Below are 20,331 nucleotides of genomic sequence, written 5' to 3' on the forward strand. Positions count from 1 at the left end.
GCATCAAAGGAGCAGGAAAGCTGATGTTTTGGGTCTAGCCCCTTCTTTAGAAAATATTTCTGAAGGAGGCTCTAGACCCGAAATGTCAGCTTTCCTGCTCCTCTGATGCTGCTTGGCCTGCTGTGTACATCCAGCTCTACACCTTGTTATCTCAGATTCTCCAGCATCGGCAGTTCCTACTATCTTGCCACTAAAATAAAGCTTGTTTACATACTCCAAGTGTGCCTCCATTGTCATTTGCAAACTGAACAATTTCATCACCAATATGCAGTTAACATGCAAGTGTGAGTAAAGTGAGAGATGCCAATTTCTCAATGCCCTCATTTGATTAATAATGGCAATTTGAAAGCAACCAGCCTTCCATGTGGGCTGCCTGAGCTACACAAGTGATCACAGCAGCCATGTTTAAGTCAGTAGCATTTTATTTCAATTATAATCCATCAAAGTATCAAGTACTGAAGTCAAATGTTGTAAACTGAAAATTGATGGACCATTTTCACTAAAAAAAAGCAAAGTATTTATTCTGTCTTCCTATAAAATACAACCTATTAATGGCATACTTTTAAAATATTGTTTATTGGACATGCATATCATTGGCTGGGCCAGCATTTATTGCCAGTTCCTACATCCCCTTGAGGTTGTGATGGTGAGCCAACCTTTTAACTGCTGCAGTACATGTGCTGTAGGGAGACCCCCACAGAGCCCTTAGCAAAGGAATTCCAGGATTTTGACCCAATGGCACTGAAGAAATGACAACATATTTCCAAGTCAGGATGATGAGTAGCATGGAGGGGAACTTGCAGGAGGTGGTGTTCTCATGTATCTGTTGCCCTCGTCCTTCTAGATGAAAGTGATTGTGGGTTTGGAAGGCACTGTCGAAGAACCTTTGGTGATTTACTGCAATCAATCTTGTAGATTCCACTCACAGAGCATAAGTGGTGAAGTGATTTCTGTGGATATGGTCAGAAATAGTAGAAACTATCTCTGCCAATGCTAGAGTCTGAGATAACACAGTGTAGATCTGGATGAACACAGCATGACAGGCAGCATCAGAGGAGCACGAAAGCTGGCATTTCAGGTCTGGACCCTTCTTCAGAAATGGGGGAGGGGAAAGGAGCTCTGAAATAAGTAGAGAGAGGGGGAGGCAATGATAGAAGGTGGATAGAGGAGCAGATTCGTAGTGGCAATGGAGGAGGTCCAGGGTGGACATGTCATCCAAGGGGTGGGAGGGGGAGTTGAAGTGGTTCGCAACTGGGAGATGTTGTCGTTTGTCACGAACCGAGTGTAGGTGCTCCACCTATGTATGTTGTGTATGTTTTATGATAAAATTATAAAATAAATATCGATTAACTTATTTATTTAGCCCATATTATTGAATCCAGAAGAACACTTTGGCCCCCCATAGCAATATCGGATGAGGCCCTTCATTGGCACTTTAAGGATCCCCTGCTGGGCATTATAGAATCCAGTTACCTGCCTTAAGCCCTAAACTTGGTTTTATTTTAGTTTGAGTTTACATAAAATTTCATAGAATTACAGCATAGATACAGCGTATTTGGAACTGTAGGTTTATAGAGGGTTTTTTTGCGGTGAACGCTAACAAATTATCTCAATCCATTTATTTTTTAGCTAAGTTGGTTGAATTGCCGTGGGTTTTTTGGAGGGTTTTGGGCTTTGAGATCTAGTGAGCTTTTTTAGCACATCATCAAACTCACACATTAACTACCTTCCCTACCCCATGGCATCCCTCATCATGCGCCATTCCCAGAACCGCTCACCACTCTGTGGACGTCCCAGAATTTACTGATATTCCTGGCACCAACACCATCTTTCAAAGGCCACTGTTCACCCAGACAAGCTCTATCTGTTAGAGCAGCTGAGGGAGGGAGACTTCAGTAGCCCATTCTCTGGGTAGGGTCTTGCATGTCCTACTGGATGGAGTGGTGCTAAGACAGGGCTCCCTCTTCCCCCAGAAACAACAGTAGAGGCATGACACCGAGACCTGGTCACCTGGTCCAAGGCTGCCGTCTTAGATATAACAGTTTCAGCCACCAAACTCTGCAAAGGCTCATGCTCTACCACTATAAATACCACATACTCTTCCCTATAAAGTCTTCCCTCATTCACTGTTGCCATCCCAACTCCCAGCACCACTAACCCTGTGTGCCCTCAGTATTGCCCAGCCACTCATTCAAGACACTTCCCCACTAGCACCAAAGGTAACAATTGAACCACTGCTCTTAAATCCCAAAGTAATTGTCTCTTTCTCACTTCACACAGAAAAAATGTCCCCAGTCATGCAGAAAGTGTCAAGGCAGATGGTAGGCTGGCCAACATTCAGCTCCTCACCCCTTGTATCTACAGCATCCTGACTCTGTCTGCCCAGAATGGCTGACTGACCATATCTAATCCTGTGAACAGGTATCAGAGGTTGCCTTTGATGGCAGGATCCCCTTAAAAAATGTTCGCCCCTCTTCACCTGACTGAGGTATGCAGACAATCATTCCCAGCTTCTTTCATTTGTGTCTTAACTAAACAGCAAGGCAAACCAGGAATAATATGAGCCTGGAATTTCTGATGTCAATAGGCAAGGCAAACTAATGCATGGCAGAATGCTATGAGCATCCAGGTAGAGTCAGAGTGAGTGAAAGCTAAGGCAGTGAGTAAAGAGCCCAGAGACACGTCCTGGTCTAGTCTCATGAACGGAATGCATGTCTCTGAGTGCAGTGTCTTTGCTGCAGTGTTACAGCATAATTGAAGTGCAGAGATATAAGTGAATTAGAGATGCATCGTGAGGGCTTCTAAGGCTTACCATATATCAGCTGCCAACATCCATGGAATTGGGGTCTGTGTGCCCAATGCCCATGCAGTGTGCCCTGATATGTTGGTGCCAGGTGTCCGACTTGGGGTTTGTCTGAAACAAGCAGCAAGTTGAATTCACCCAGTGCCCAATCTGGTTTCCAAATTGAGTTTCCTAGATGTCCAGCTTGTTGGTGAGTTTGATAAGATAGAATACTAACTATTAGTGAGTTGGGCTATTAAAAAGATGTTTAACCAGCAATAATCCCCCATAAATGGCACTCATTGCTGCCTTGTGAGGATCTCACCCTGCTGTTTGTGAAAAGCAAAGAGAGATCCCACCAACATCCAGATGGGCATTGCCAGACTTTTTGTCTAATTCTGCCTCAAATCTCACCATAATACATGCTGCTGACACACTGCAAAAATTCCATTTATTAAGTGTGCACCACACCTCTATAGCCTCACACTCACACTATTAGTGTGTTCAACACATCCCTGCCAGGACATTCCAAGATTTCTGATGCTGGTGCCTTATTTAAAGCCCAGCTGTGCAACAGGTCAACTACTGGCAGCCACAGGTAACACTTCAGTTTAATGGGAGGAAAATGAAAATTTAAAGTTCTGAAATAACATAAAATAAAAGCTTATATTCCTGATTGTATTGTGACTTCATATCATCACTCACCTGTCTGAGAGACTGCCTTGTAACTGCAGCCCCAAGAATCAAACTCCACAGATGATCCATCCTTAGCACCAACACAGTGTGGTGTTGGAGGAACGCAGCAGGCCAGGCAATATCACAGGAACAGGAAAATTGACATTTCAGGTTGGGATCCTTCTCTGACGTAGGGCCCCAACCCGAATATTGACTTTCCTGCTCCTCTGGTGCTGCCTGGCCTGCTGCGTTCCTTCAGTTCCACACTGTGTTGACTCTGGCTCCAGTGTCTGCAGTTCTTGTTATCCCATCCTTAGCATCCTCACATCTTCAAAGTCTATCTAACGGAATGCTATGTTCCTTGATGGCTAGTGTTGCACTTTCTCATTGTTCAATATGGGAACATCATATCTTGAAAACACTTTATATATTTGAAAGCTTTAACTTGAAGTAACATCAGCAAAAATGAAGATAAAACAAAATAAAGATGCATTTACTTCAGGGAACAGATGCACATTTTGAAAATCTGGTTACAATGATCACAGATGACCTGTATCTTCATGGTATGGAAGCCTTTTCTGTTCACGTTCAGTCATTTTATGGTGGAGAGCACTCTCAGTGTGGAACATATAGAATAGAATAGAATGTCCTTTATTGTCATGTGCACTCAAGTAAAGAAGCACAGGAGTATAGAGAAAAGTTTACAATGTTGCCTCTCATGGTGCCTTCTTAGGTACAAAATATTTAGGTACAAATCTTAGATACAAAAAGAAATAAAAAAAGACAAGATACATTTCCTTCGAGCGATTCACTGTGTAAGTTAGAAATAAGACATAGTTAAAAGGATAAACATTTCAATAAGATGAACAAATTGCAGATAAATATTCAAGGTAGTAGGAACTGCAGATGCTGGAGAATCTGAAATAATAAAGTGTAGAGCTGGGTGTACAGAGCAGGCAAAGCAGCATCAGAGGAGCGGAAAGCTAACATTTCAGGTCAGGACCCTTCTTCAGAAATGGAGGAGGGGAAGGGGATTCTGAAATAAATAGAGTGGGTGGGAGGTAGATGGAAGATGGCTAAAGGAGAAGATAGGTGGAGAGGAGATAGACAGGTCAAGGAGGTGGAGATCGAGCCTGTAAAGTGAGTGTAGGTGGGGAGATAGAGTGGGGATTGGTCAGTCCAGGGAAGATGGACAGATCAAGGAGGCGGGGATGAGGCTAGTAGGTAGGAGGTGATGATGGGGGTTAAGTTGGGAGGAGTGGATAGGTGGGAGAAAGGACAGACAGGTTGGGGAGCTGGGGACATGCTGGGCTGGTTTTGGGATGCGGAAGTGGGAGGGGAGATTTTGAAGCTTGTGAAGAACACATTAATATGATTGGGCTGCAGGATTCCCAAGCGGAATATGAGGTGCAATTCCTGCAACCTTTGGGTGACATCGTTATGGCACTGGAGGAAGCCCAAGATGGACATGTCATCCAAGGAGTGGGAGGAGGAGTTGAAATGGTTCACGACTGGGAGGTGCTGTCGTTTGTCACGAGCTGAGCATAGATTTTCCTCAAAGTGGTCTCCAAGCCTCTGTTGGGTTTCCCCAGTGTAGAGGAGGCCACATTGGGAACAGCAGATACCGTGCACGTGAACATCTTTTTGATGTGGAAGGTTTTCTTGGGGCCTGGGATGGGGAGTGAAGGGGGAAATGTAGGGGCAGGTGTAGCACTTCCTGCGGTTGCAGGGAAAAGTGCCGGGGTAGTGGGTTTGGTGGGGAGTGTGGAGCAGACAAGGGAACCATGGAAGGCAGATAAGGATGGGGAGGGAAAAATGTCTTTGGTAGTGGAGTCAGATTGCAGGTGGCGGATGTGCCGGAGGATGATGCGTTGGATTCGGAGGTTGGTGGGGTAGCATATGAGGATGAGGTGGATACTGTTTTGGTTGTTATTGCAGGGAGAGGGTGTGAGGGATGAGTTCCGGGAAATGCGAGAGATATGGTCGAGGGCGTTTTTGACCACTTGTGGATGGGAAGTTGCAGTCCTTGAAAAACGAGGACATCTGGGATGTCCGGGAGTGGAAAGCCTCAACTTGGGAGCAGATGCAGCGGAGGCAAAGGAATTGAGAATAGGGGATAATAAAATGTGAGGCTGGATGAACACAGCAGGTCAAGCAGCATCTCAGGAGCACAAAAGCTGACGTTTCGGGCCTAGACCCTTCATCAGAGAGGGAGATGGGGAGAGGGAACTGGAATAAATAGGGAGAGAGGGGGAGGCAGACCGAAGATGGAGAGTAAAGAAGATAGGTGGAGAGAGTGTAGGTGGGGAGGTAGGGAAGGGATAGGTCAGTCCAGGGAAGACGGACAGGTCAAGGAGGTGGGATGAGGTTAGTAGGTAGCTGGGGGTGCGGCTTGGGGTGGGAGGAAGGGATGGGTGAGAGGAAGAACCGGTTAGGGAGGCAGAGACAGGTTGGACTGGTTTTGGGATGCAGTGGGTGGGGGGGAAGAGCTGGGCTGGTTGTGTGGTGCAGTGGGGGGAGGGGACGAACTAGGCTGGTTTAGGGATGCAGTAGGGGAAGGGGAGATTTTGAAACTGGTGAAGTCCACATTGATACCATATGGCTGCAGGGTTCCCAGGCGGAATATGAGTTGCTGTTCCTGCAACCTTCGGGTGGCATCATTGTGGCAGTGCAGGAGGCCCATGATGGACATGTCATCTAGAGAATGGGAGGGGGAGTGGAAATGGTTTGCGACTGGGAGGTGCAGTTGTTTGTTGCGAACTGAGCGGAGGTGTTCTGCAAAGCGGTCCCCAAGCCTCCGCTTGGTTTTGCCAATGTAGAGGAAGCCGCACCGGGTACAGTGGATGCAGTATACCACATTGGCAGATGTGCAGGTGAACCTCTGCTTAATGTGGAATGTCATCTTGGGGCCTGGGATAGGGGTGAGGGAGGAGGTGTGGGGACAAGTGTAGCATTTCCTGCGGTTGCAGGGGAAGGTGCCGGATGTGGTGGGGCTGGAGGGCAGTGTGGAGCGAACAAGGGAGTCACGGAGAGAGTGGTCTCTCCGGAAAGCAGACGGGGGGGGGATGGAAAACTGTCTTGGGTGGTGGGGTCGGATTGTAAATGGCGGAAGTGTCGGAGGATGATGCGTTGGATCCGGAGGTTGGTAGGTGGTGTGTGAGAACGAGGGGGATCCTCTTGGGGCGGTTGTGGCGGGGGCGGGGTGTGATGGATGTGTTGCGGGAAATATGGGAGAAGCGGTCAAGGGCGTTCTCGATCACTGTGGGGGGAAAGTTGCGGTCCTTAAAGAACTTGGACATCTGGGATGTGCGGGAGTGGAATGTCTTATCGTGGGAGCAGATGCGGCGGAGGCGGAGGAATTGGGAATAGGGGATGGAATTTTTGCAGGAGGGTGGGTGGGAGGAGGTGCATTCTAGGTAGCTGTGGGAGTCGGTGGGCTTGAAATGGACATCAGTAACAAGCTGGTTGCCTGAGATGGAGACTGAGAGGTCCAGGAAGGTGAGGGATGTGCTGGAGATGGCCCAGGTGAACTGAAGATTGGGGTGGAAGGTGTTGGTGAAGTGGATGAACTGTTCGAGCTCCTCTGGGGAGCAAGAGGCGGCGCCAATACAGTCATCAATGTACCGGAGGAAGAGGTGGGGTTTGGGACCTGTGTAGGTGCGGCAGTGGGACTGTTCCACGTAACCTACAAAGAGGCAGGCATAGCTGGGGCCCATACGGGTGCCCATGGCCACCCCCTTAGTCTGTAGGAAGTGGGAGATTTACATTTACAATCCGACCCCACCACCCAAGACATTTTTCCATCCCCCCCCGTCTGCTTTCCGGAGAGACCACCTTCTCCGTGACTCCCTTGTTCGCTCCACACTGCCTTCCAACTCCAACACACCCGGCACCTTCCCCTGCAACCGCAGGAAATGCTACACTTGTCCCCACACCTCCTCCCTCACCCCTATCCCAGGCCCCAAGATGACATTCCACATTAAGCAGAGGTTCACCTGCACATCTGCCAATGTGGTATACTGCATCCACTGTACCCGGTGCGGTTTCCTCTACATTGGCAAAACCAAGCGGAGGCTTGGGGACCGCTTTGCAGAACACCTCCGCTCAGTTCGCAACAAACAACTGCACCTCCCAGTCGCAAACCATTTCCACTCCCCCTCCCATTCTCTAGATGACATGTCCATCATGGGCCTCCTGCACTGCCACAATGATGCCACCCGAAGGTTGCAGGAACAGCAACTCATATTCCGCCTGGGAACCCTGCAGCCATATGATATCAATGTGGACTTCACCAGTTTCAAAATCTCCCCTTCCCCTACTGCATCCCTAAACCAGCCTAGTTCGTCCCCTCCCCCCACTGCACCACACAACCAGCCCAGCTCTTCCCCCCCACCCACTGCATCCCAAAACCAGTCCAACCTGTCTCTGCCTCCCTAACCGGTTCTTCCTCTCACCCATCCCTTCCTCCCACCCCAAGCCGCACCCCCAGCTACCTACTAACCTCATCCCACCTCCTTGACCTGTCCGTCTTCCCTGGACTGACCTATCCCCTCCCTACCTCCCCACCTATACTCTCTCCACCTATCTTCTTTACTCTCCATCTTCGGTCCGCCTCCCCCTCTCTCCCTATTTATTCCAGTTCCCTCTCCCCATCTCCCTCTCTGATGAAGGGTCTAGGCCCGAAACATCAGCTTTTGTGCTCCTGAGATGCTGCTTGACCTGCTGTGTTCATCCAGCCTCACATTTTATTATCTTGGAATTCTCCAGCATCTGCAGTTCCCAAATTCTCTGAGAATAGGGGATGACAGTTTTACAGGAAGGTGGATGAGAGGTGGTGTATTCTAGGTAGTTGTGTGAGTTGGTAGGCTTGAAATGGATATTAGTTTCCAGGTGGTTGCCTGAGATGGAAACTGAGAGGTCCAGGAAGGAGAGGCATGTGTTTGAGATGGTCCAGGTGAACTTGAGGTTGGGGTGGAAGGTGTTAGTGAAGTGGATGAACTGTTCAAACTTCTCGTGGGAGCATGAGATGACGTCAATATTGTCATCGATATACTGAAGGAAAAGGTGAGGGATAGGGCCAGTGTAGCTTCAGAAGAGGGATTGTTCCATGTATCCTACAAAGAGTCATCCAGAGCCTGGGCCCATGTGGTACCCATGGCCACCCCCTTAATCTGTAGGAAGTGGGAGGAATTGAAGGAGAATTGACTTTGTTGCATTTTTGCAGCCACAGTGATGATATCCACTGCTTGGCCTGGATACATTGCTGACAGTTCTACTGCAACAGTGTGGGAAGTATCAGGAAAAAAAAAGTCCCTTACTAATGCAAGAATTCGCATCACACCCAAATGAAAGTTTAGCACAGTCCTCCATACAATGGGACATGGAGGATTCTACCAAGAAAGACAATGAATACTTCCACATGGACCTTTGAATTAGTAGATCTTATACCAATGTAGGTAGCACAAACCATGCTGTGAAAATACAGCAGGAGATTGTAAATCCTGTAACATACTCATCCACAAGCTCCCTCACAAGCCTCAATATCATGCAAAAAATGCAACATCGCTTATTCGAGTGAACTGGCATATACCTGCTGTTCAAGGTGAGAGGAGATCAGCTCCATGTCCTTGCACAGTCAGTAAGACCTTTAGCTGTCTTTATAAATTGTGTTTCGTACTTACCCATTTTAAGGTTGCTGTGATTACTTGTGCTTCACAGAGATGGCTGTGACCAATCTGGAATGAACAAAGACACGGTCATGATTTCTTGTGACAAGGATTTGCACCCCATTCAGTTGAATACTGCACGTATTTCACATGCTGGGTGCCGTGATCACAGATATCATTAACCTGTATTGTGTAAGTGCTCGATTAATGCAATTGCCCCTCGAGTGACTCACAGGTACAGCCACTTCCTTACGCAAAGTTGCTGGAAAAACTCAGCAGATCTGGCAGCATCTGCAAAGAAAAAAGTCAGAGTTAATGTCTCAGGTCCTGTGACCCTTCCTAAGTACAGATGGTAGCTAGGAAAATGTTAGTTTATATGCAGAAGATAGGGAGGGGGAGGGAGTAGGGAATAAAGAATAGGTGGGGATAGTCGCCTAAGAGAGAGAAGAGCAGTTGATAATGATTTGGCTAAGATGGTGAATAGCTGTTATTGGGGACTGTTAGTGACTAATAGTAGGTAGTGTGAAACAGCAGGCTCTGTGATAACAAGGCCTGGTTTGTGGGGTAGGGGGCTAGGACATGGGAGACATTTGACCCTCAAATTATTGAACTTGATATTCAATCTGGAGGACTGCAGTGTCCCCAAGTTGAAAATGAAGTGTTGTTCATCCAGCTTGCACTTCGCTGGAACACTACAGCAAGCTAGAGACAGATAAGCTGGCCAGGGAATAGGGTGGTGTATTAAAGTGGCTGGCAGCAGGTAGCTCAGGGTTTTTTAGCGATCAGAACATAGATGTTCTGCGAAGCAGTCACCCAGTCTACTCTTCATTTCCCCAGTGTAGAGGAGAACACATTGTGAGCAGCAAATGCAGTAGAATAGATTGTGGGAAGTGCAGTGAGATGTCACTTCACCTGCAAAGTATGTTTGGGCCCTTGGTTTCTAGTGAGGGAGGAGGTAAATCGGCAGGTATTGCACTTTCACTGGTTACAGGGGAAGGTGCCATGGGGCTGTGGTGGTGGGGGTGGCAGGAGTCGGGGTATGTTGCGATTGATAGGAAGAGTGGATCAGGTGATTCACAGGCTGAGCCTAGTAATCAAGCCCTGCCCCAACTGGGTCAGTGTGGACTTGTTGGGCCAAGGGGCCTGTTTCCACACTGTAAGGATGCTGTATATCAGGAACAAATACAGAAGTTGCTGGAAAAGCTCAGCAGGTCTGGCAGCATCTGTGAAGAAAAAAATCAGAGTTAATGTTTTGGGTCGAGAAAAGCTCTGAGGAAGGGTCAACAGACTCGCAACATTATCTCTGATTTTTTTCTTCATAGATGTTGCTGGAGCTTTTCCAGCAATTTTTGTTTTTGTTTTGAAAATTCCTGTCTAATACCATCAAAATTGGCCTTCATACAATTTAGAACTTTAACGTTTTGATCAGCTCCATCCTTTTCCATAACTATTATAACCCTAATAGAATTATGATCACTTGCCCCAAAGTGGTGGTGCTGGACATCCAAGACTGCTTGTCTCCAAGTCCTCTGAATGAGATCTGACCCTATCACTGACTATGGTGACACCTATTGACTGATAATAGTCTCCATAGATTTATCCATTGACTAATCCCCCGGGAGATTCCATTATTGGTAATGAATAGGCAACAGAGAGTTGGGATAAATAAACCAATTTTTCAGGTTGATAGTGCCACAGCAATCAATGTCAGGAATGATTGTAATAAGAGGACTGAGGGTATTGTAGCCAAATTTGCTGGCAATGCAGAGAAGGTGGGAAAATAACAGGAGGAAGATATGAGGAGTCTTCCAAGAGAAATAATAGCTTAAATGAGTGGGCTAAAATTTAAAAGATTTGGTAAAGTGTGAGAAAATGTCAGGTTGTCCACATCGGTGGCAGTCGAAGAAAAGAGGTATAGCACTTGGCTGGAGAGAGACTCAGTATTTTACAGCAAATACTTTTGAAGGCAAATGAAAAGTGGGTCTTTACTGCGAGTGACAGTGAGGATAAAGTATAGAAATAAGGAAATATTGCTGCAAATGTATATTGGTGAGACGGTACTTAGGGTTGCAGTTTTGCAGTTTTGAACAGAAATGCAGTTTTGAACTCCTTATTTAAGGAGGGGTTTGATTGCATTGGAAACAGTTCAGAGAAGATTCATAAGGTTGGTTCCTAGGATAAAGGGGTTATCTCACAGAGATAGGTTGAGTAGATTCAGCATGCACTTACTGGAGTTTTAAAGAATGGGAAGTGATGTTATTGAAATAAGAACGATTCTGTGAGAACTTGACAGGGTTAACATTGTGAGGACCTTCTTTTGTGGCCACAATTTCAAACTAAGGTAACTCGCATTTCAGCCAAAGATGAGGGTAAATTTTATCTCTCAGAGGCTATGTAACCTTTTGAAATCGCTTCCCTGATCAGCAGTCCAGGCGGGATCATTGAATATATTTAAAGCTGAGTCAGGCAAGTTGTTAGTTTACAAAGGAGCTGAGGATAGCGACGAAGTGGAGTTAAAGTCACAAGCAGATCAGTCATGATCTTGTTAAATGGCAGAGCAGATTCAAGGGACACTTCTACTCCTATTCAGTTTCTTATATTTTTATAATCATTCGTTCTTGCAGCTTATTATGAAGTATTTTCATTTGAATCTACATTTTCCATTATATTTTAACTTTTCAAATCTCAATGTGATGATACATTCACCATCTTTTACTGCTGACAAGAACAAATAGCTTCAGGTTTTGTTCATTCCTCAGTTCTCTCAAATGATCATGTTCTCTACACCGTTTCTATTATTTTGATCATTTCTTATTTGTCTTGTCAGAGCTGAACAGTTTGCTGGCACTGGAGATTTTAAGTATGACATCTTCTGACATGTAAAAGTAATGGGCCAGATTTTGACAATCTGCTCCTCTTTTACAAAACAGAATAATTCCTAATTTCTGACAGGACATTCCAATCAAGGCTTTTTTAGAAGTGGAGAGATGTACTTCCGTTCTGATAGAACAGTCATCGTGCAGAATAGTTGGGGGATGGCAAATGACACCTCGTTCCCTACCACCATTTTTTGCATTGTTCAGTTGTCGTATTCTGAAATTTAAAGCACCAAAAACGCAGACATTTTGATAAATGTTATGAAAGTACATAAAGTAAGGAGTGAGGTTAAGGTGCTGGGAGATTAGAGTGCCAAGTGGTATTTGGAGTAGGATGTCAGCTAACGTAGGTGACTGGAAACTAAGCTGAAGGGTCCCTGTAGGTAGGGTGCCAGGTAAGTAGGGTTGGGGTTAGGGTACAGGGGGATGCCAAATGGGTAGTGAGTATCTTACTGGGGAGTAGGATTCTAGGGGTTAGGGCGTGTAGTGTAAAAGTAGTATAGTGCCAGACAGGTAGGACGCCAAGTGGGAAGGGAGTAGGATGCCAGGTGTTAGGATGCCATGTGAGTAGGGTGCCAGGGCCCAAGGAGGCCAGGTTAGTGATGGCATTTTTAGGATGAGTTGGGATGGGCAGGAAATATTACTTACGGTGAAGCACAGGAGGGGCAGGAGATGTGGCGTCAAGTCCCGGGGGAAGAGGGGTGGTTGGCAGTGGGGGTGGGCATCAGATCCTGGAATGGGCAGGGGAGTGTCCAGTGTCTTGTGTTGGAGGAAAGGGTGGTGGGTCTGGCCATAGGGAGGAAATATTGTCAGGTCTGGAGTAAATAGAGGGCTATCGGTCTCTGGACAGGACATGGAGTTTAGGGAATGCAGAATGTCAGGTTTGGTGGCAGATGATGGGTTTAAGGTTGAGGTCTGCCAGTGAAAGATAGAGGGTGGTATCTAAGGGAGGTTTGGGGTAGAGAGGGAGGTGGTTTTGCTATATTTGGAATGGGATAGAATGTCTAGCCTAATGCTGGGATGTTTCGGGTCCTGGTGTAGAGGAAATATCAGATCTAATGGTGGAAATATCTTTTTCCTAGGGTTGGGGTTGGAGCGGGGTGTCAGGTTAAAGTCTGGAGTGTCTAAGGATTCTGGAGAGGTAGAATTTGTAATATGTTAAATAAATTAGGGGTCAGCTTAATAGTTACTCAGGAGTTAGACTAGTTAATTAATAGTCTAACTTCCCCAAGTAAATATTTTACTTAACAGTAGAGTATCCCTCTGAATTCTTTGATTTAAATAGACACCTTTGGATAGTTTGAGGGATGAGCAAAATGTTCAATGGAATCTTCAATTTCCTGTGCAATTCTTTCAGAGTTTGCTGTGATGGGAATTCCACATGGTCCCAATGCACAGCAGCTAGCTACGTATCTGAAACCTTGACCTGGTTATCAGAAAATCTGGGTCAATAGTTTGAGTAGTTCAACATTTTATTTACATGGTTTGGTTTGTTGAATCTGAAATAGCCTAGCAGAACTGATGGAAAATATAAATAGTCTTACTCTGCAAGTTGTAATGTTTTGCTGGGGATTTGATCAGTTCTCACTAATTATGGTGTGAGGCAGGTAGAACTAATGGTTGCTTAATGATGTTAAAATATGTAGTTCTCTTTTTAATTCACCCTAACTTATTTTAATGGAGAACACATCGATTTTTTTTAAGATCCAATGTGCAATTTGTTTTCTTAAATTTTGCATGTAATTTCTTTACCAACCTGACATAACAGAATGAAATGTTCTGTGGATATATTTCAGCCAGTGAAGAAACCCACAGAATACTGTTTCTCCTATACTGTTTCAACATTCTTTGCTGCAAAGTTCCACTATGGCAAGATTAGCAATTTAACATTTTTATTTGTAGCACTGCAGTGTTTCAGATGCATTGTATGCCAATAGCTTGTTAATATAGCTTTGAATGCAAGAAGCCATTAAACAGATTATTATTTGAGTAACATCTACAAGACACAGGTGAAGAAATAACAAGAAATCCAACATGTCAAACCACTGCAGAGCAACGATCAACAAGGCAAATAGGCAATGGAGCAATGCAACCTAACCAGTGTTTGTATAAATCAGAGAATGTGATATTGAGACTACTATTCTTGGGTTGGACAATTTCTTGAAAAATTTGTCTGTTAGCATTTCTCAATAAAAAGATTGTCACAGTCTGACTTACATTCGGTTTCCCTGAATAGCATTCCCTTAACTTCAGATGAGGTGACATTAATAAGCAGATCAGAGGCAGCAACTGTTGCTGGGCACAGTAAAGGATATTATTACAACTAAAAGAGGAGGAACGTTGATTGCATTAAGTTCAAGGTTATTATCAGCAAGAAATGAACGAACTATGAAGAAAACTCATAAAAATATCTTCATTATTTTGTCTGCAGGAACAGCTGTTGCAGGAATAATACATGCCATATATATATATATATATATATAGATGTAGATATTATTTATATATATATATATATATATATATGTATATATACACACATACCATCAAATTCCCTATCAGTAATTCCTATTTATAAAAACTGAAAGAACTACAGTTGCTGTAAATCAGAAACAAAAACAGAAATTGCTGGAAAATCTCAGCACGTCTGGCAAGCATCTGTGGAGAGAAATCAGAGATAACACTTTGGTTCAAGTGACCCTCTCACAGAACAGGTATGAATATTTATATTCAGTGATACTTGACCACAGAAAGCATCCAAATCTGCACTGTCCCAGAAGTGGCCATTGTGCTCTCAACATGAGGCCATCCAGTTACCTGCGTAGTCTTTTTCAAAAACTTCACAAAGATTGAATTAATGATTTCAGCGAAAAACCCCAATACAACACCAAGAAACAAATGCAATGGTTCATGTACTTCAAACCACAGAAATTTTACAGTGCAGGAGACCATTCTATCCATCATGTCTATCTCAGCTCTCTAAGCAATTTCACTCATTGCCAATCTATTGTCTTTTCCCTGTAACTGCACACATTGGACAGAATTGTCCCAGCCCCGATTGACATGGACATTGGCAATTCAGTGAGGAAAATAGAATGAGATTAGCAAAAAATGAGATTCTCAATGTCTAGAAGGAAAAATTCAATGCTCGGTATCATTGGTCATTGCATATTGAGGATCTGTGTGACACAGAAGTCACATCTGACCTGTAAGCCAAATTCACAATGCTAATCCAAGATCTCACAGACTGATTTTTTTTTTCTTATCTTGAACCATAAGCCTTCATCAACATGCTCTTATATGCATTGCTTGGTCTCTTGGCTGATGTGAGGTTGGGGGAGACAAGATATCATTAGCTCTTACAATGTCATGAGATGCACCTTTAAGAAGGATTTGTTCCATCATGTTTCTTTTGAAAGCAAGTGTTGTAAATTTGAAGGCAATCTGTCTGCTCTAAGCCCAGCTACGTTTTGAAAGAATAGAGTTCCTACAACGTGGAAACAGACTCTTCGGCCCCACAAATCCACACCAACCCTCAGAGCATCCTACCCAGACCCCATCCCTCTATCTACACACTCCTGGCACACTATGGGCAATTTAGCATGGCCAATCTATCTAATCTGCACATCTTTGGACTGTGGAAGAAACTGGAGCACCCAGAGGAAACCCACCCAGACACAGGGAGAATGTGTAAACTCCATGCAAACAGTTGCCTCAGGGCGGAATTGAACCCAGCTTCCCTGGAGCTGTGAGACAGCAGTGCTAACTGCACCATGCCACCCTAAAGTTGGAACAATAGACGCAGAATGAAGGGGTGGGGTCAAGCTGCCACAGAACTAGAGTTTTAATTTTACTTTCAGTAACGTTTGAGGTTTAAAAGCTATTATACATCTCTCGCTGCTGCAGCCAAACACTTGAATTCTTTCTCTCTTTGAGTTTTCACTTGCCTTCTGGAATAGATAGTTCGTGAGACAATCTATTTTACTGAATATGTCTCTGCCAAGGGTGTTTAATGGGATGTTTTATTATCTTGGAACAGGTCATCAGTGATAAGATATAAATTATCTCGTTAATTTCAAAAGAGTTACAGTCAAGATTTTTATAAAATTCTTATTTTGTTTGCTCTTTACCTAAAGACTAAGGATAAAATGTGTTTTGACCAATCAAATTTCATCCAGAATGCAATGCCCTGCATTTGCATTTCAAATTAAAAAAAAAGTTGGGGTTTGATATGGTCCATTCTGTGCCCACAAAACCTCCCCCTCCCCCACCACCCCGGACTTGTCAAACTCCTCCATACTCCACATCACAGAGGTATATTAAACCATCAAGGGATGATGCCTCAAAAGAATGGTTGCTAAGAGACATGGATGCAAGCATGGTTGATGATACCATTACATAACACTCTCCCTGAATGAGGCTCAGCGTAGATAAAATGCTGCCCATTTGTTGACCAGGGCCAATATGGAGTTGAAGTCCTAATGCTTGGATTGATCTAGGTAGAATCTTAATGTAAGTTGAAACAGAATGGATCACATAACCCTTGCATACTCTGCTCTCGATAATTGGTGCAGGCAAAGGTGGAATGGGATGGATATTGAGGAGTTGAGAAAGTGACAGTCATCTTCTAAGAAGGAAGATGAGGACCTTGAGAAGGAGAAACCTCACCTTAAGCACGATAGAGTGATACAGCAGTGGCTGCAATACTTGAGAGGATTTAATTGACACCCAGTTCTAACAGATGGGAGGTGGGTGATGTGATAATTCATTGTCTGTAAATTTGTTGCTGCTCAAAAGGCAGATGTTCCCAGAAGCAAATGCAGATTTTTATTGTTTGATTTGTTCTTCACTTGTACTTTTGCTGAATAAAAGTGATGGCTTTCAACTGTTTGAAGACTTGCTGGAATATGATGCTCGCACATGAAGATGTTAGGCTATGCTGCACTTTGGGGAAAGAGTAACAATCTCATAGATGTTGTTCTAAAATGGGATGAAATTAAGGATGGGTAGCCTGTCTAATTTGGTTCTTAGTTGGAAATACATTTATGAATGTGCATTTTTATGTGCAATGAAGTTTCAGCTGTGTCATTATGCGTCCTGAGAATTGTTTCTATTTGATTCCCCCCTACCCTGTCATATTCACAATGACAGGCAACCATGGCTGGTATGAATTGGCAAAGCTTTAAAAATGATACTGGCATTAGGAATCCCAGCAGATACCAGCAATGGTAGACATGTTTGCCTCTGATAGAAAGGACGAAAGGAGGAGCAATTGTCCATGGACGCACCATGCATAGGTAATGAGGGGAGCTTCAGCAAATAGGCTGAGAAATATCACAAGAGCTCACTGAAAGAAATTTCTTAACGAATCTTGTCTAAGTTGACATAGTCAATTTCTGGCAAAATTCAGCACATAGTTTCTATGAAGACAATCATTTAATGTCTCAATTCTACCTGCCAACACCACACTCTGTCCAGATCAAGAAAGTGGGTTTTCTTTCCCTTATGTCACATTTGCTTCTTTTGCAAATCCCTCAACTCTACGCTACCTCGTTCTTTCCGCTCTTATGAGTGTGAACAGTTTCTTCCTATCTACTCTGCCAAACAGCACATGATTTTGAAAACTTCTATCAGATGTCCTCTGAGCCTTCTCCTCTCTAAGGAAAACAGTCCCAAACTCCAAAATCCATCATTATAACTGAAGCATCTCATCCTTTGCGCTGTTTTCTGAAATCGCTTCTGCGCTTTCTCACGAGCATTTGCATCTTTCCTGAAGTGTGGCACCCTGAACGGCATGCAATATTCCAGCTGGGGTCTAGCAAATGTAACATATAAATTCAACGTAACCTCCCAGTTTTTATTTTACTCTATGTCCGTATGAACAAAACAGCAAAGATTGTGTGATAACAAAGTGTGGAGCTGGATGAACACAGCAGGCCAAGCAGCATCTTAGGAGCACAAAAGCTGATGTTTCGGGCCTACGTCCCTCTAGTTGCTTTATCTGTCTATTCTGCTACCTCTAGTGACTTGTATGCATTTACATCCAAGTCTCTCTGCTCCTCAACACTCTTTGGAGTGGTGCACCTCATTTTATACTGTCTCTCTATGTTCATCTCCTTATGTTCTTTGTACCAAAACGTATTACATCGAACTTGAGTGCATTGAACTTCATTTACCACCTCACCAGCCATTCATCTAACTTGGCCTTTGGAACCTTCCTCCTCACAGCTTATAATGCTCCTAGGTTTTGTATTATCCACTTTGAAATTGTCAACTGCATTCCAATATCTGTATTATTGATATAAATCAGGATAAGCAAGGATCCCAGTACTGTTCCATGGGGAACCCCTCGACAAACCTTCCTCCAGCACAAAATGTGCCCATTAACCATTACACTCTGGAGAAACTCAACAGGTCTGACATTGTCTATGGAGAGAAAAACAAAGTTAATGTTTTGTCCAGTATGACTCTTATTGAATGAATGATACTAAACTCAAACCATTATCTCTGTTTCTCCACAGATGCTGCAAGATCTGCTGAGTTTCTCCAACACTTTCTGTTTTTATTACACATTTCCAGCATCTGCAGTATTTTTCCTTCATGAAATAATTACACGCTGTTTCCAATTCCACAGTCATTTTTCCAGCCACAATGTTATTGTTATGATTATTCCCTGACCTGTTCTAATTATTCCTTAAAACATCCATACTGGCACTTCTGAATCATATTTTTCCATGTGACTGTTAATGCAATCATAAATAATTGTTTGTAGCAACATTGATTTAAAAGTATTGTAGAGCATGCTAAAGGGATATGAAGGTTCTACTCGTATGACATCAAAATAGATAAAGTAGGCTGAATGACCTCATTTTATGTCATTTCTATTGAAAAAAAAATGACAGGTCACACAATTCCTTATAAAATTTCCATCTACTCCAGTATAAACTCCCATTGCATCATGAGTTAGTATCAATATAGCCACTTCCAGTAAATAATTTAAGGGTTTGAGGATTATCAGATCAGCCATGATCTCTTGGTACATCCAGTCCCTGTACACCTGTATTCCGCATGCAGATGGCCTCAAGGCCCTCCGCTTCTTCCTGTCCCGCAGGCCCCACCGGTCCCCCTCCACCAACACCCTCATCCGCCTCGCCGAATTCGTCCTCACCCTCAACAACTTCTCTTTCGATTCCTCCCACTTCCTACAGACAAAGGGGGTGGCCATGGGCACCCGCATGGGCCCCAGCTATGCCTGCCTCTTTGTAGGTTACATGGAACAGTCCCTCTTCCGCACCTACACAGGCCTCAAACCACACCTCTTCCTCCGTTACATTGATGGCTGTATCGGCGCCACCTCTTGCCCCCCAGAGGAGCTCGAACAGTTCATCCACTTCACCAACACCTTCAACCACAACCTCAAGTTCACCTGGGCCATCTCCAACACACCCCTCACCTTCCTGGACCTCTCAGTCTCCATCTCAGGCAACCAGCTTGTAACTGATGTCCATTTCAAGCCCACCGACTCCCACAGCTACCTAGAATACACCTCCACCCACCCACCCTCCTGCAAAAATTCCATCCCCTATTCCCAATTCCTCCGCCTCCACCGCATCTGCTCCCAGGATGAGGCATTCCACTCCCGCACATCCCAGATGTCCAAGTTCTTCAAGGACCGCAACATTCCCCCCACAGTGGTCGAGAACGCCCTTGACCGCGTCTCCCGTATTTCCCGCAACACATCCCTCACACCCCGCCCCCGTCCACAACCGCCCAAAGAGGATCCCCCTCGTTCTCACACACCACCCCACCAACCTCCGGATACAACGCATCATCCTCCGACACTTCCGCCATCTACCATCCAACCCCACCACCCAAGACATTTTTCCATCCCCACCCTTGTCTGCTTTCCGGAGAGACCACTCTCTCCGTGACTCCCTTGTTCGCTCCACACTGCCCTCTAACCCCACCACACCCGGCACCTTCCCCTGCAACCGCAGGAAATGCTACACTTCCCCCCACACCTCCTCCCTCACCCCTATCCCAGGCCCCAAGATGACTTTCCATATTAAGCAGAGGTTCACCTGCACATCTGCCAATGTGGTATACTGTATCCATTGTACCCAGTGTGGCATCCTCTATATTGGGGAAACTAAGTGGAGGCTTGGGGACCACTTTGCAGAACACCTCCGCTCGTTCACAATAAACAACTGCACCTCCCAGTCGCAAACCATTTCAACTCCCCCTCCAATTCTTCAGATGACATGTCCATCATGGGCCTCCTGCAGTGCCACAATGATGCCACCCGAAGGATGCAGGAGCTGCAACTCATATTCTG

At 44.8% G+C, this 20,331-nt stretch overlaps 1 long non-coding RNA gene across 1 annotated transcript in view; it reads right to left on the reverse strand.

Moving 5' to 3' along the window:
• LOC132209569 (uncharacterized) overlaps window positions 1-20,331 on the reverse strand; it is a 195,454-nt gene that overhangs the window by 36,905 nt on the left and 138,218 nt on the right. The window contains exon 3 of the long non-coding RNA XR_009445720.1: window positions 9,139-9,192. This is a non-coding gene — a long non-coding RNA (uncharacterized LOC132209569). The remainder of the gene's footprint in view (window positions 1-9,138; window positions 9,193-20,331) is intronic.

Source organism: Stegostoma tigrinum, chromosome 4, assembly GCF_030684315.1.
Source record: "Stegostoma tigrinum isolate sSteTig4 chromosome 4, sSteTig4.hap1, whole genome shotgun sequence".
Lineage (NCBI taxonomy): Eukaryota > Metazoa > Chordata > Chondrichthyes > Orectolobiformes > Stegostomatidae > Stegostoma > Stegostoma tigrinum.